Here is a 15256-nt window from a genome sequence, read left to right as displayed (position 1 = left end):
AAAAACAAACAGGAAAGAATGGAGGGACAAACCGACTTTTTGAGAGTCAGCTTGGAAGCATCAATGAGAAATCGGTGGACTGGGTTTATTCGGTACCCGTTCTCCTTTAATACACTATATATGTATTTCTCTTGTGCTCTTCGCAGTTTCTCTGTGCTGCAGTGTGTAGTGGCTCGTTGAAATAATGTCCTGATGCAGCTTCATTTGTGGATGTTGGGATGATTGCTTCTGTGGTTAAGTACTTGGTTTGGGTGTGTTGGTTTTTCCGTAGATGCTAGTTTGAAGTTTCCCATTGACTGTTCGCTCTACTGTGACATCCAGGAATGGCACTTTGTTGTTGTTCTCCTCCCCTTCAAACCAGGAGCCCCCCTTAGGCCATAGTCTCACTACTTGGAACACCAATATACAGACTAGTCAAAGGCCTCCACTGAAGAGTAAAACACCAAGTCGAAGATTCACGCTACTCCATTTACTCCATCCAAACATTCCTGAACACCAAAGACACTAAGATAGAATAGGATGGAATAATGATGTCCTTTGATATAACAGCCCTGTTCACATCCATTAGCATCAACGTGGCCAAAGAAAACTGAAGACACTACGCGAACAACCAAAGACACAAATACAGCCTCAAATTCATCAGCAACGACAACGCTGCCAACCTCATGGAACTGTGCCTTACCACCCACTTCATATTCAGTAACAAGCCCTACAAACAAATCAACGAAATACCCATGAAATCACCAGCATCAGGATTCCTAGCAGAAGCAATAATGCAGAGAGTCGAACAAACAGCTCTTCCAATGATCCAACCCAAAGTTTGAGTCCGCTACAACGATGACACTTTTGTCATCAAAAAATGAAACAAATTAGAGGAAACCTACAACACCATCAACATTATCCTTACTGGCATAAAATTCACAAAAGAGGAGATCAACAGCAAAGTGCCATTTCTAGATGTCACAGTAGAGCGAACAGTCAATGGTAAATTCAAAACAGCGTCTACAGGAAAACAACGCACGCGAACCAAGAACTTAACTACAGAAGCAATCATTCCTACACATACAAGCAAATCTGAATCAGGACACTATTTCAACGAGCCACTACACACTGCAGCACCCAGGAACTCCGAAGATCAATAATTAACTGTACAGCGCATTTGAGAAGAGCGTGTATCCGATAAACCCCAAGAAAACTGCTTCCCTGACCGGGAATCGAACCCGGGGCGCGGCGGTGAGAGCGCCGAATCCTAACCACTAGACCACCAGGGAGATGCAGATATCCTCTGATGGCTCTACTGAAATTTTCTTCCCTGCTCGGAAATCGAATCCAGGCCAGAGCAGTTGGAAAGCTTTCACCTGTGCATCCAACAATATCATTTCTTGTATCCATTGCTCCCGATGGGGTCTCCTCTACATCGGGGAGACTGGAGACTCCTCGCAGAGTCTAGTCACAGCACTTGAGGGAACATCTCCAGGACACCCGCACCAATCAACCCCATCGCCCTATGGTCCAACATTTCAACACCCCCTCCCACACTATCGAGGACATGCAGGTCCTGGGCCTCTTCCATCGCGGCTCCCTCCCCACCCGATGCCTGGAGGATGGACGCCTCATCTTCCGCTTCGGGTAAATTCAACCGCAGGCCATCAATTTGGACTTCAGCAGTTTCCTCATTTCCCCTCCACCCACCTAACTTCAGTTCCAACCTTCCAGCTCAGCGCTGTCGTCAAGACTTGTCTCACCTGCCAATCTCCCTTCCCACCTATCCGCTCCACCCTCCTCTCTGACCTGTCACCTCATCCCCACCCCCTGTTGCACTCTTTGCTACCTTCGGCCCAGCACCCCCCAATTTATCTCTCCACCCTGGAGGGGTCCTGCCTCTATTCCTGATGAAGGGCTTTTGCCCGAAACGTCGATTTTCCTGATCCTCGCGGAAGCTATCTGACCTGCTGTGCTTTTCTAGCACCACTCTGATCTAAACTCTGGTTTCCAGCCTCTGCAGTCCTCACTTTTGCCTACCCAATAAAACCAGTGTGCCAATTTCACATCAACAAACTGACACAAGCAGACACAACGTCGACAGAAACACTAGCACATTACTTTACATTAAAGACATCTGTGAAATGATGTCCAGACAACTCAACCCTCTCAGCATCATGGTCGCCCACAAATTTACCAACACACTTAAACAGCGGCTAATGAACCTGAAATACCCGATACAAACAACCAGCAAACGAATGTTATTTACAAAATACTATACAAGGAAATATATACATGAACTCTGCCACACAGGTCTCTGTGGCAAGAAATGCTGGGATGAGATAAGGAAGACTTTTTTTCAGCCAAAACGAATCGGCACTGACTGGACAGCCATTTAAAATCAAGGCTGTCAGCCCAGGGTGGAAGATCCGAAGGGATGAACAGTTTTCTTATTTCCTGAAGATTTACAAAGCTGAGACTGGGTTTTGGTGTTTGTTCCCTTTCCACTCCCAAGAGCCGCAGTGGTTGGGGCGGTGAGTTGGGGAAAGTGAAATGTGCCCGTGACCAGTGTGTGGGGTCTTTCAGCTTCCCCTCCTCTGACGGCGCTGTGACTTGACTCTGATGTTCTCAGGGACATTTACTGACACGAGACAGTGAAAAGATTCTCATTCCTGCAGATTAGGAATTGTACCCATATGCCGGTTTCAGGACAATGAGAAAGATTAATTGGGGTGTGTGAAGAAGCTGTGAGCTGCATTTCAAACAGGTAGGTGGAGTCAGATACGTCATCCATTGCGCCCATGGTCCTGAGAGTAGCTTACACCACCATGTTCAGAGCTCTGACGTTAACACGGACATGAGCAGCAATGGGAACATTCACAAGGTGAACAACCAAAGATAATCACCGTCACAGATTCCCTTCCACAGGCCCAACTTTGTGAAGCAGTATCTTTCACTGGCAAAGGAAACACCCTTGTCCTCAGGTGCCTGCTTCATTTCGATCAAAATTTCCGCTGATATCTGCTTGTTCCATCCTGACAGACAGTGGGTTGCAGATTCTCATCGTTACCAATGTGAGTGAAATATTTCCCAACTCCACTGATTTGAATCTTAAATAAGAAACCGGGGAACAGTCTCCCTTTGTTTTTGACGACATTTCTCAACTGCAGTCGGCAGGGTTCACACCTGCGTGGGGAAACCGCAATGGATCTCAAGTCCATCGCATTAACCACTCGGTCCACCAGTACAGAACCACACTGACAGCTTCATTTCCCAGATCTCTCTGCTTGTGGAGCTCAGAAAGAGTATATCACTGCTGAGTTTTTTGAGTCCAAACACTTCACAGGTTTCGATACGGTTGAATATTTGCATTTGGCGTGTCTAGGTGTTTCATCCCGAAAGATGATATGGGCTTTCAGTTAAAACAAAAACTGAAATTGCAGGAGCAACTCAGCAGGTCAGGCAGCATCTGTGGAAAGAGAAGAAGAGACAAGATTTCATACCTTCTTCTGAACTTTGCCTTCTCCCACACGTACTACCAAACCTGCTGAGTTTCTTCAGCAGGTTCGCTTTCTGTCTCGGATTCTCAGTATCCGCACTCCTTGACGTTGGACATTGAATCAGTTCAGAAACCCCTTTGTGTTTCCTCAGTGGAGACGATTTCCATTTGGGAAACATTTTCCTGACCCAATTAAATAGACGCTACTTTGCAGCTAAGAAAGCGGTAGGAGTGAAATCACCTTGGGTGGTTTCAAAACACCAACCTTGCAGTTAATAGCCAAGCGCGCTGACAAAAAGCACCACAATGACAGGCATTTGGGTAGCGTCCACAATCTCTTCAAGGAAGCTAGTACTGAATTAATACGTAATTCAGTTTGCCTAGCCATCAGTTTTATTTTCCCATAATAAAGCCTGGGACATACATTGTGGAGACATAGGGACAGTCCGATCTCATCCTCTGAAGGCACATCCATGTCACTAGGAACTAGCTCTCCTACACTGGGGCCATCGCCTTCGAATCTTTCAGTGTTTTACCTGTTCCCGAGCTTTCGGATTGGCCCGGAGCCGAGAAGAGGTTTGAATGCCTGATGTGCAGGAACTGCAATTTCGCTGAAATTTGAAAACTTTCAACGTTCAAACTTTAACAACGTCCTCACTTAAATAATTTGCGAAAACCTGGAAGAAATTCTTCCAAACTTAGCTGGATCATTTCGGTTTGGAGGATCTTGATCTTAAATTAGAAAGAGGCTGTTGAATGTGGACATGTGTTCCCCACGTTAACTGAAAGTGGTTGGCCAATGCTTCCCGATGCAGGGCTGCCTGACCCACCGGGCGGTCTCTTTCCTAAACTGTTCCCGGCGCTTCCGGCCGCACCGTGAAGTCATAAGGCAAGCCCCCAGCGATGGCCTGCAGCTGTTGTGACTCAATAATGATGTTGGCCCCGGAACATGATTATAAATCAGTTCATGGGTCACGTGGTACTGAATCATTCAACGGAACTTTCTTCAAACTTCAGGGATTGATATGTGGGAGGAGGTAAATGGGCAGGTGTTATACCTCAGTCCACTCTTTCTTCACTTTCATCATCTCCCATAGTCCCAATAGTCCCAAGGCATCCATCGACCATTATCCCAAGGCATTTTCCCCTGTAACCGCCAAATGTGTAACACTTGCCCATTTACCTGCTCCCTCTTGAATAACCAAGGAGTCAAACATACCTGCCAGATGAAGCAGCACTTTACCAGTACTTTTGCCACAACCTAGTCTACTGCATTCACTGCTCGCACAGTGTCGTTTCTCCAATGTAGCATGAAGCATAAACTGGGTGACTCTTTGCAGAACATTTCGGCTCTGTCCGCAAAAAGGCCCTGACCTTCCGGTTGCCTGCCACTTTAACACATCACCCTTCTTCCTGACCAACATCTCTGTCTCAGGTTTGCAGCAGTGTTCCAGCTCCAGATGGAAGAGCAACACCTCATTTTCCACTTGGATTCCCTACTGCCCTCTGGTCTTCAATATCGAGTTCCATAACTTTAGGGCCTGAACTCCCCCATGTCCTTGACTCCTACCACACACACACAAACACACAACTCCGCGTTATCTCATAGTCTGCTGTGACACACTACTTATTGTTAGCTACTAACAGTCTCCATTAACAATTGTTCACCCTCCCACGCAGATCGTTATTCACTCCTACGTCCTTCCTATTGGTCTCTCTCTGAGCTGGCAGCAAACAGAGCAATGTACATTGGAGACTCTGAGGCAGCTGAAACTTTCTCAGAGTGAAATACATTCCACATTGTTTCAAGAATTGCAAGCAGCAAAGAGTTTCCAGAACATTTGCTTGTCATTCTGTCCCCGGAGCTCTGATGTTTGTCTCATCCCCAGGAACTGGGCGATCTCCACTGGCGGATAATTAAACCATTTTGTTTCTACTTGCACGTTGTTGTGGAGGGAGGGCAGAGTCCATTCGCTCTTCTGCGGTCTCTCTCTCTCTCTCTCTCTCTCTCTCTCGCTGAAAGCCTTGGGGTGAGAGGTGTCAGTTACATTAATACGGGGATTATGAACAGATTTGATTGTGAACTTGCTCCAAAGGTCTGTTTTCGGAGAGATAGAAAGATGCTGTGCTGGTGGGAGAGAATGGTTTCTCAGCTGGGTTATGGTCCCAACACGCACCCATTGTGCCATTCTCCTGCATTGCACAGCAGCTTTTCCAGAGAAGTATTCAGCTTTTCATCTGGCGTGTGGCATGCACGTTTGAGAATGATGTCAGAAGAGGTTCACTGATGTCGTGTCATATGCTGTTGTGCAGACATATCGCTGATGTTGAAAATTAAACTGTCTAAATTCCCACATTCTGTTTTTCGATCTGTGATTTCACTCAGACTCAAAAATGTTCAAAACTCGCAACGTTCAAACGTTAACAAAGTGCTCATAGAAATAATTAGCGAACATCGAGAAGAAATTTTTCCAAACTTACCTGGGGAATTTCCCTTTGAGGGGTTTTGAACTTTAAGTGGAAGGAAGGGAAGTTTGCCTCGAGGCTGTTTAATGTGGAGATGTGTTCTCCATGTAAACTGGTCGTAGTTGACCATCCCAGTGCTTCCCGATGCAGGGCTGTCTGGCCCACAGCGAGGTTTGCTCGTAGCAACTGGAGTGAATCCAGAGAGGGAGAAGACTCTGCAAATGTGCTCAACAACTTTTTTCTCTCTTATCGGTATTTTCCTTGTGTATTCCCTCAGTTAGTCACGTATGCAGTTTGCACCCTGGAAAAGGATTACTTCTTTTCTCATGTTCACAATTAAAAGTGTAGTTTCTGATTGAACTGAGCCGCATTGAAAGGATTGTCATATTGATATATATATCTACACGCATCTAGGTTAAATTAGATTCTCTACAGTGTGGAAACAGGCCCTTCGGCCCAGCTCGTCCACACCAACCCTACGAAGGGTAACCCACCATTTCTTTCTAACTAATGCACCTAACACTATGGGCAATTCACCTGACCTGTGGGAGGAAACCGGAGTACCCGGAAAAAACCCCACGCAGACACAAGGAAAATGTTCAAACTCCACACAGACAGTTGTCAGAGGCTGGAACCCAACCTGTGACCCCGCTGCTGCGAGGCAGCAGCGCTAACCACTAAGCCACCGTACTGCCTCAAACGAATTGCTTCATATGGTGTATCTCTGATATTGTTGGCTGTTGTAAAAGTTTCTTTGCAATTATTATTCACGTTCTAATGTAGTAATGGAGTTACGTCCTTTTTAAATCATTTTTATTTAATCCAAAGACAGAAAGTAAGTTAGCAAGTTTACTGGCTTTCTTTTCTCAAGCAGCCTTGACATTTCATTTTCATATCCTTGATTCAGTTCCATTTCCAGCACTTTTGTAGGCAGTTTATTCCATGTTATGAAGTTTACCTCTAGACACACCTAAGTCTATTTTAAGGTTTCTGTGTGCCGGGTAATGTGTGATCACCAGGCATCTGGCAATCTTCAGGAATTGCCACCTATGTTATGTTCATTTAACTGTGCAGACTGATCACTTATTTTGTGATTTTCTTTGCAGGAAGACGTGCAGAAAGAAATCTGAAAGGAAATGATACATCTACTTCTGACAGAGCCACTAGATTCATTGGGACTTGAATATCAGCAGCCATTCCAATCGAGAAGAAATGTTTGCTTTTGTTTGCTTGAGAGACTTTGGACACTGGTGTGGCAGGGAGAATACTGAGATACCGAGTGAGGGAGATTCAGTGCGCTGACTGTGAAAAGTGCTTCAAACCATTTACTCAGATTGGGGAATTAAAATCACACCCCTCACGGTGGGAAAGACGATATCCCCGCACTGTTTGTAATTTCAGACGCAGAGCAACACAAGGAAAGCTCCACCCAGTGAGGAAATCGTGGAAATGTGGGGACTGTGGGAAAGGATTCCCTTCCCCATCAGTGCTGGAAACCCACAGACGCATTCACAACGGGGTGAGGCCGTTCACCTGCTCAGTGTGCAGGAAGGGGTTCATTCAGAGAGACGCCATTCACGTGCCCCATGTGCAGGGGAGAGTTCACTCAGTCATCTGCACTGCTCACCCACCAGTGGGTCCACACTGGAGAGAGGCCATTCACCTGCTGCAAGTTCCAAAAGGGCTTCACCTGCTCCTCCCACCTGAGGAGGCACCACCGAGTTCACGTGCCAGTGCAAGGGGATTGAAGGAGCGATGGCCAAGTGCTTCAATCAACCCAGCACTGGTTCGAATCCCACTGCGGTAGATTGCAGAATTGGAGTTCGGTCAGTAATCTGGACTTCAGAATCTAAGGATGACACCACTTTTAGGGGGGAAAAACACAATCTGATTCACTCATGTCCTTTTCAGTGATGGAAACTGCCGTTGCAGGAAAGGGTTCACTCAGTCATCCCAGCTGCATGTTTTACCCGGCTGTACCAAGGATCCAGTAACAAACGGACAACTCAGCTGACCAACAAAGAAAGTGGGGTGGGGGGAGTCGGTGCACTTTGAGCTGGAGGTGTTTTCTTGAAAAACTACTTTTTGTCTGCCTTTCTCCTGGGGAAATCTGAAGCTGTCACAAAATAGGGTCAGAGTAAAGGTTACCTGAACTTACCGCCCGGCTTAGACCCTGTGAGGTCCAACAGGTTTTTGTTTTAAAGCTGCTCATTTCTTTCAGCCTCCAGCACTAATGTCATGTCTCAGAAGGACCAGTGAATGAGTAGCTAATATTGTTACAAATTGTATATTTTTTCAGGACTTCAGGTTCATTGTTTCATTGGAATTGCAAAGATTATTGGCAACAGTGGGAGGTGTGGGCTGTATTCACTGGAAACAAAGTTTTAAAATGTCACAAACACCAGGGTATATTCTAACAGGTTTATTTGGAAGCACTAGGTTTCGAAGTGCTACTCCTTCTTGAGGTAGCTGTGGAGTAGGATCACAAGACACAGAATATATCGCAAAAACATTATCGTGTCATTCAACATAAGTGACGTATTGAAGAAACCTAGATTGCTGTTAAATCTTTCATCTTTTAAAATGGGCTGCAGATTTCGGTTCATTAATATGTACATTCCAGAACTTCTTTTAAGTCACGTTCTCCAGGAAAGTTGATGTTTTTTAAAAGGAGGTAACACCTCACATCAAACAACGCATGAAAGCTGTGAGGTGAGAGTCTGTCTGTATCCCAATCTTGAGTCAGACTGGTTCTATTTCCAAATATATAATCCTGTAAATGCAAATTCACCCCAAATGTGTGAGTGCATGCATGAGAGAGAGTGTGTGTATGTGCGTGTGCATGCTGGGTAAAGTGTGTGTGTGATGGAGTGTCGTCATGTGCGAAGATGTATGCGTGGGTGTGAGTGGGGGGGCGTGTTATTGTGTGTCTGAGAGAGAGCATGTCTATCGGAAAGGCTCTGCACGAGCGTGTGAGTGTGTAAGAGTATGTGTGAGAGTGAGGGACAGACAGAGAGAGAGAGAGAGCGGAACAGTGAAGTGGGGTTACCTGTCATGTGACATGAACCCAAGTTCGCGGTTGAGGCCATCCTCCTGGTTTCCGAACTTGGCTATCAGCCTTTGCTGGGCCTCTAAAAGTGATTAAGCAGTTACACAACACACATTGGAGAGGTCAGGGTGGGACTTGTCTTTCGATTTGCAGAAGGTGGGACGTTCTGGGTGCTGGAAATGAAGGAATACACATACTGGAGGACCTTTGGCACAGAGAGATGGAGCTGGAAGCCAGGCTGCAGACACGATGGGGGAATTCACTGTGGAAACAGGCTGTTTGACCCACCAAGTCCACACTGACCCTCCGAAGAATGTAGTCCCACCCCCCGACACACCCGATAATCCCCACAGCTAATCCCTGAATTTAGAACGCCCAATCCACTCTAGCCTGCACATCTTTGGAACATGGGAGAAAACCCGAGCACCCAGAGGAAACCGACGTGGACAGGGGGTGGGGGAGGGGTAGGAAAGTGCAAAATCCACACAGTCTCTGTGAGGGTGGGATTGAACCCAGGTCCCTGGCGCTGCGAGGAATCCCCTCTCCAGCTCTTGGCTTCTCCCCAATCCTGGTGACACTCCAATCAGTTTGAGGAATTCAATCTGCTTCCATAGAGTTTCCACGGGGCAGGTGTCGTTGTTACTCGGCAGATTCCAACGATCCAATGAAGGGCTCGTCTATAGCGAGAATATTGGTCCACATTTCGCTGAAAAATTAAAGTTCTCTGCGCAATTAGAAACCTTGCGCACTCCCACGCAGGCTGCGTGTATTCACGGGGATTCTCAATGCATGTTGATATTTGAAATCATTTCCTGCAGACAAACACTGGATTCAAACACTGCTGATATTCAGGCCCTGACTACATTTCTTGTCCCTGGCTGAAAAGCAAATCCTCCTCTTCTAATACCTTGCGAAAACAGATCACTACTATCAGCGCAGGGCAGAAAATAGGATGAAAGAAGTTTGATTTGCACAGAACAGCCTTCTCTATCTTCTACCCGAAATCTCTGTCTCTCAATTCCTCCACCTTTCAATGGATTCCAACCCAAATTCATCCTTCCATCCTCCTGCCTTTCCCCAGCTCCCCTCTCCTGAAAGTGCTGACCCTCTGTTCAGTTTCTCAGCCACATCTCACCATCCTTAGCATATAGCCCACATCTTTATTTAGTTTTTAAAACAGAAAGGCAGTGGTTTGCTGATGCCAGGATGTGAGGGTGACTGCACTCACACAGTGTTCCAGACTCGTCTCTTGTGTCATTCAGAAAAGTCTGCATTGCACATGTGCAGAGAAGGGTATGCTGGGAGTGGGTGGGATGCATTCACCAGCTCCCCATTGAAACATCCCCATAGCATCCCCTGTCCATTCTCTCTCTCTACCCTAACCTACCAGTCCCTTCTCTCCCTCTCCCACACATGCCACTCTCCCCACCCCGTCCATTCTATCTCTGCACCCTCTTCCCTCTGTCCAGTCCCTCATCCACCCTCTGTCCCCATCTATTCCCTTTATCGCTCCACTCTCTGCCTTCCCCAATCCAGTCCCTTCCCTTACACTCATTTTCTCTCACCTCCCACACGCTGCCCCCATCCATTCCTTTTCTCCCCCACCTTCTCCCGCCATTCGTTGTTGCTCTCTTTCTCTACCCCGTCCATTCTCTCCCCAACCATTGACCCCGTCCATTCTCTCCCCACCCATATCCCCGTCCATTATCTCCCCACCCATTGACACCTGTCCATTCTCTTCCCACCGACTGTCCCGTGTCCATTCTGTCCTGATCCACTGCCCCCGTCCATTCTCTCCCCACCCGCTGCCCCCGTCCATTATCTCCCCACCCATTGACACCTGTCCATTCTCTCCCCACCCACTGCCCCGTCCATTCTCTCTCCCCACACTCTGCAACCAATTTCTTTCACTTCACACTTTGCAACTCCGCATTCTCTCTCTCCTCCCCAATCCTCTTCACCACATTCTCTCTGTCTGCTCCCATCCTGTGTCCCCCCATGCGTTTTCTACCCCCGATGCTCTGCTCTCCTGCCCATTTTCTCTCTTTCTCTTCCCCCAGTCTCTGCGCCCACCCCCCCCCCCGTCCAATGTCACTCTGAGTATCCTCCCCCGTCCTTTCTCGTGCATCAAACCCTCTTTGATCGCTGTATCAAGCCCTTCTAATGATAGAGAGAGAATGGATGGTGATGGCGACCTGGGGTGGGGGTGGGGAAGGGAAGCAAAGAAGGTTAACTGGAGATTTCCTGGGGCTGTTGGTCATGATGGGAGAAGAAGCGGTGGGAATGGGCAGATTAATGATCAGAAGAACCAATTGCCACTGACCAGAGTCAGTTACCAGAGGACAGGGATTGAAGTTCTTGAATGAAAAGCAGCACTTGTGCCTAATAAACACAGAGAATACTGCAGAAAGCCAACAGGTCGAGCAGCATCTGTGGAAAGGGAAACAGAGCTGACGTTGTGAGTCTGGTACGTTGTTTGTTCAGAAAACGAGTTTCCTTTTTTGGCAATCAATTCCCAGACATGAGAAAACGGGACTTTATTGAGACGGGTTTTGTGAAGTTTGAGCGATAATGAAACCAACAGGAAGTCATTTAAAATCGCCAGCGAAGAATGCATAGCCAGCAGGTTACCACCCTGGGCGGGGGGTGCCCCAAAGGATCTCTACACCAACACCTTAAGTGTTCGGCCACAACTACACGCCTAAAGTTGTGCTCTAAACTTTCTCATGGAATACTTCTAACAGGAAAGGTGAGTATTGGGCTTGTCCTGTCCGCGCCATAGCCCCAACGTTTCCTGTTCCCCTGGATTTGATCAGGACAGAGGAGGCTGATGGGAGATCGAATTGAACTACACACATTGATGAGAGATAGAGCGGGTGGGAAGGATCCATTCCCATGCGTACAGAGATTAATAATCAGGGCCGAAATTAAGGAGCCACTTCAAGTATTGTGGGGTTCATTCAGCAAAGCTAATGTAGAACTGTTCACAGAAAATTGTGATGAAAGTCTCTCGAGTTATTTTGATGAGAAGTGTTGATGATGCTAATACAATCGATAGGATGAACGTAGATTGGTAAATGTATTTGGTGACAGTTCTGTTTCTGTGAGCGAAACCTGGATCTGAAGGAGTATAAGGGATCCGAAATTGGACACGTGACAAGAAACAGAGCCATCATTAACAGTTGGCTTTTGAACTGGAGAAGGTTTCTCGTGAAATTAGCTTGAGGCTTGAGCTATGCAAGGTCAAGATAATTTAGGTAAAACACGGAAACGCTGTCCTCATTAGCAGACAGTGAAAGGATTACAAGACACAAATTAAACATTGTCGACAAGTGATACAGGGGACTGGGAAGATAAGTATTATAAACTGTGAACAGCAAAGTCCTGGAGCACAACACTTACATTCAAAGACCGAAAACATCCAGGTCCTCATTAATCAGATTCCATTGTGGTGCTTTTCTGCAAAACATCCACTTGCAATGCCCTACAAAAGAGTGACAAAACCCATCCCTGTCAGCCCAGGATAGAAAATCCGAAGGGATGAACGCTTGCTCATTTTCTGAAGATTCACAGAGCTTAGACTGGGTTTTGGTGATTGTTTCTTTTCCACTGCCAGGAGCCGCAGTGGTTGAGGCGTTGAGTTGTGAAGAATAAAATGTGCCCGTGAGCAGCATGTGGGGCTATTTCAGCTTCCCCTCATCTGACTGCGCTGTGAGTTGACTCAGATGTTCTCAGGGACATTTACTGACGCGAGACAGTGAAAGGATTCTCATTCCTGCAGATCGGGAATTCAAACCGTATGCCGGCTTCAGGACAATGAGAAGATTAATTGGGGTGTGTGAAGAAGCTGAGAGCTGCATTTCAAACAGGGAGGTGGAGTCAGATGCATCATCCATTGCGCCCCGGCCCTGTGCGTATCTCACGCCACCATGCTGCAGAGTTCTGACGTTAACACGGACATGCTCAGCAATGGGTTCATTCACAAGGTGAACTACCAAAGATAATCACCGTCACTGATTCCCTTCCACAGGCCCAACTTTGTGAAGCAGTATCTTTCACTGGCAAATAAAACACCTTTGTCCTCAGGTGCCTGCTTCATTTCGATCACGATTTCAAGCCCCTCACTGTTCTAGTCTCATTTCCAAACACTTTGCTCATAGCCTCAAAAGAAGCTCTGCGGGTATCTGCTTGTTCCACCCGAACAGGCAGTGGGTTGCAGATTCCCACCAGTCCCAATTTGAGTGAAATATTTTTCCCTCTCCACCGAAATGAATTTAAAAAGAAGCCGGGGAGGAAACTCCCTTTCTTTTCGACGACATTTCTCATTTTGTACTCGGAAGGGTTCACACTTGCGTGGGGAAACCGAAATGGATTTCAAGTCCATCGCATTAACCACTCGGCCCACGAATACAGAACCACACTGACAGCTTGACTTCCCAGGTCTGTCTGCCTGTGGAGCTGAGAAAGAGTGAATCATCGCCGAGTTTGTTTGAATCCAATCACTTCACAGTGATTCGAAAGGGTTAAATATCTGCACATGGTGTTTGCAGATATTTAGGTGTTTCACCCCAAAAGATGAAATGAACATTCAGTTAGAAATTGCAGGAGGAACTCAGCAGGTCAGGAAACATCTGTGGAAAGAGAATCAGAGGCAACATTTCAAAATTCTGCTTTCTCCGACAGGGACTGTCAAACCTGCCGTGTTTCTCTTTTGGTCTCGTCTTCTCAGCAGACGCAATCCCTTCCGTTAGACATTAATTCAATTCAGAAACCCCTTTGTGGAGAAGATTTCCGTTTGGGGAACATTTTCCTGACCCCATCAAAAGCGCACAGCATCGAAGCCAAAGAAGGGCAGCGAACACACCGCCCCTGGGTGGGCTCGAACCACCAACCTTTCGGTTAACAGCCGAACGCGCTGACCAATTGCGCCACAGAGACAGTCGCAGACACAGGCGGCACCATCGTTTATTGATTTTATAATTCAGCCTCCCCGCCAGGAATTACAATTGTCGTCTATCTGTTTTGCTTTTCCATAATCAAGCCTGGGAGATCTCTTGTGGAGATACCGGGGACAGTCTGCAGACACATCCATGTCACGAGGAACTAGCTCTCTTACACCGGGGCCGGCGCCCTTCCAGCCTTTCAGTGTTTTGCCTGTTCCCGAGTTCACTCCTTGGCTCGCAGGGGAGAAGGGGTTTGAATTCCTGATGTGCAGGAACGACAATTCTTTCAATGTCTCAGATCAGTTCATGTGCCGAGAACATCAGAGTCAACCTCCCGGCCTCTTCAACAAGGGGACGGTGTCTGGACTGTCTCTGCTCAATCGGACCGGTCATCTTTCATTCTCCTCTAAATCCGCTTCCCAAATCGTTCCTAAAGGATCACAAAGCTGGATACTGGGATTTCTGTTTTGCTTCATGAACATTTGCACATTTTTTCCATTTCCTAACTGACAATATTTTGCCAAATTCTCTTCCCTTGCCTCATGTCCATGGATGAGGAATTTCCATTCTGGGGAGACATTCCCAAGCTGGAGAATGTTCGCTTTGGAGCAAAGAAGGATAACTGGAGATTTCCTGGGGCTGTTGGTCATGATGGGAGAAGAAGCGGTGGGAATGGGCAGTTTAATGATCAGAAGAACCAATTGCCACTGACCAGAGTCAGTTACCAGAGGACAGGGATTGAAGTTCTTGAATGAAAAGCAGCACTTGTGCCTAATAAAGACAGAGAATACTGCAGAAAGCCAACAGGTCGAGCAGCATCTGTGGAAAGGGGAACAGAGCTGACGTTGTGAGTCTGGTACGTTGTTTGTTCAGAACCCGAGTTTCCTGCATGGCAATCAATTCCCAGACATGAGAAAATGGGTCTTTATTGAGACGGGTTTTGTGAAGTTTGAGCGATAATGCAACCATACGGAAGTCATTTAAAATCACCAGCCAAGAATGCACAGCCAGCAGGTTACCACCCTGGGCGGGGGAGCCCCCAAGGATCTCTACGCCAACACCTTAAGTTTTCGGCCACAACTACACGCCCAAAGTTGTGCTCTAAACTTTCTCATGTAATTCTTCTAACAGGAAAGGTGAGTGCTGGGCTTGTCCTGTTCGCGCCATAGCCCCAACGTTTCCTGTTCCCCTGGATTTGATCAGGACAGAGGAGGCTGATGGGAGATCTAATTGAACTACACACACATTGATAAGAGATAGAGCGGGTGGGAAGGATCCATTCCCATGTGAAGAGAGATTAATAATCAGGGCCGAAAA

General features: G+C 47.0%; 2 non-coding genes across 2 annotated transcripts; both read right to left on the bottom strand.

Annotated features, from left to right (window-relative positions):
* Window positions 1-1199: 1199 nt before the first annotated feature.
* trnae-cuc (transfer RNA glutamic acid (anticodon CUC)) lies at window positions 1200-1271 on the bottom strand. The gene has a single exon. It is a non-coding gene; the product is annotated as a tRNA-Glu (tRNA).
* Window positions 1272-13860: 12589 nt separating this feature from the next.
* On the bottom strand, window positions 13861-13934 carry trnan-guu (transfer RNA asparagine (anticodon GUU)). The gene has a single exon. It is a non-coding gene; the product is annotated as a tRNA-Asn (tRNA).
* Window positions 13935-15256: the final 1322 nt, after the last annotated feature.

The sequence above is a fragment of the Chiloscyllium punctatum genome, chromosome 36, assembly GCF_047496795.1.
Source record: "Chiloscyllium punctatum isolate Juve2018m chromosome 36, sChiPun1.3, whole genome shotgun sequence".
Taxonomy (NCBI): Eukaryota; Metazoa; Chordata; class Chondrichthyes; order Orectolobiformes; family Hemiscylliidae; genus Chiloscyllium; species Chiloscyllium punctatum.
Note: the sequence above shows the minus strand (reverse complement) of the source record. Positions and strands in the feature narration are given on the sequence as shown.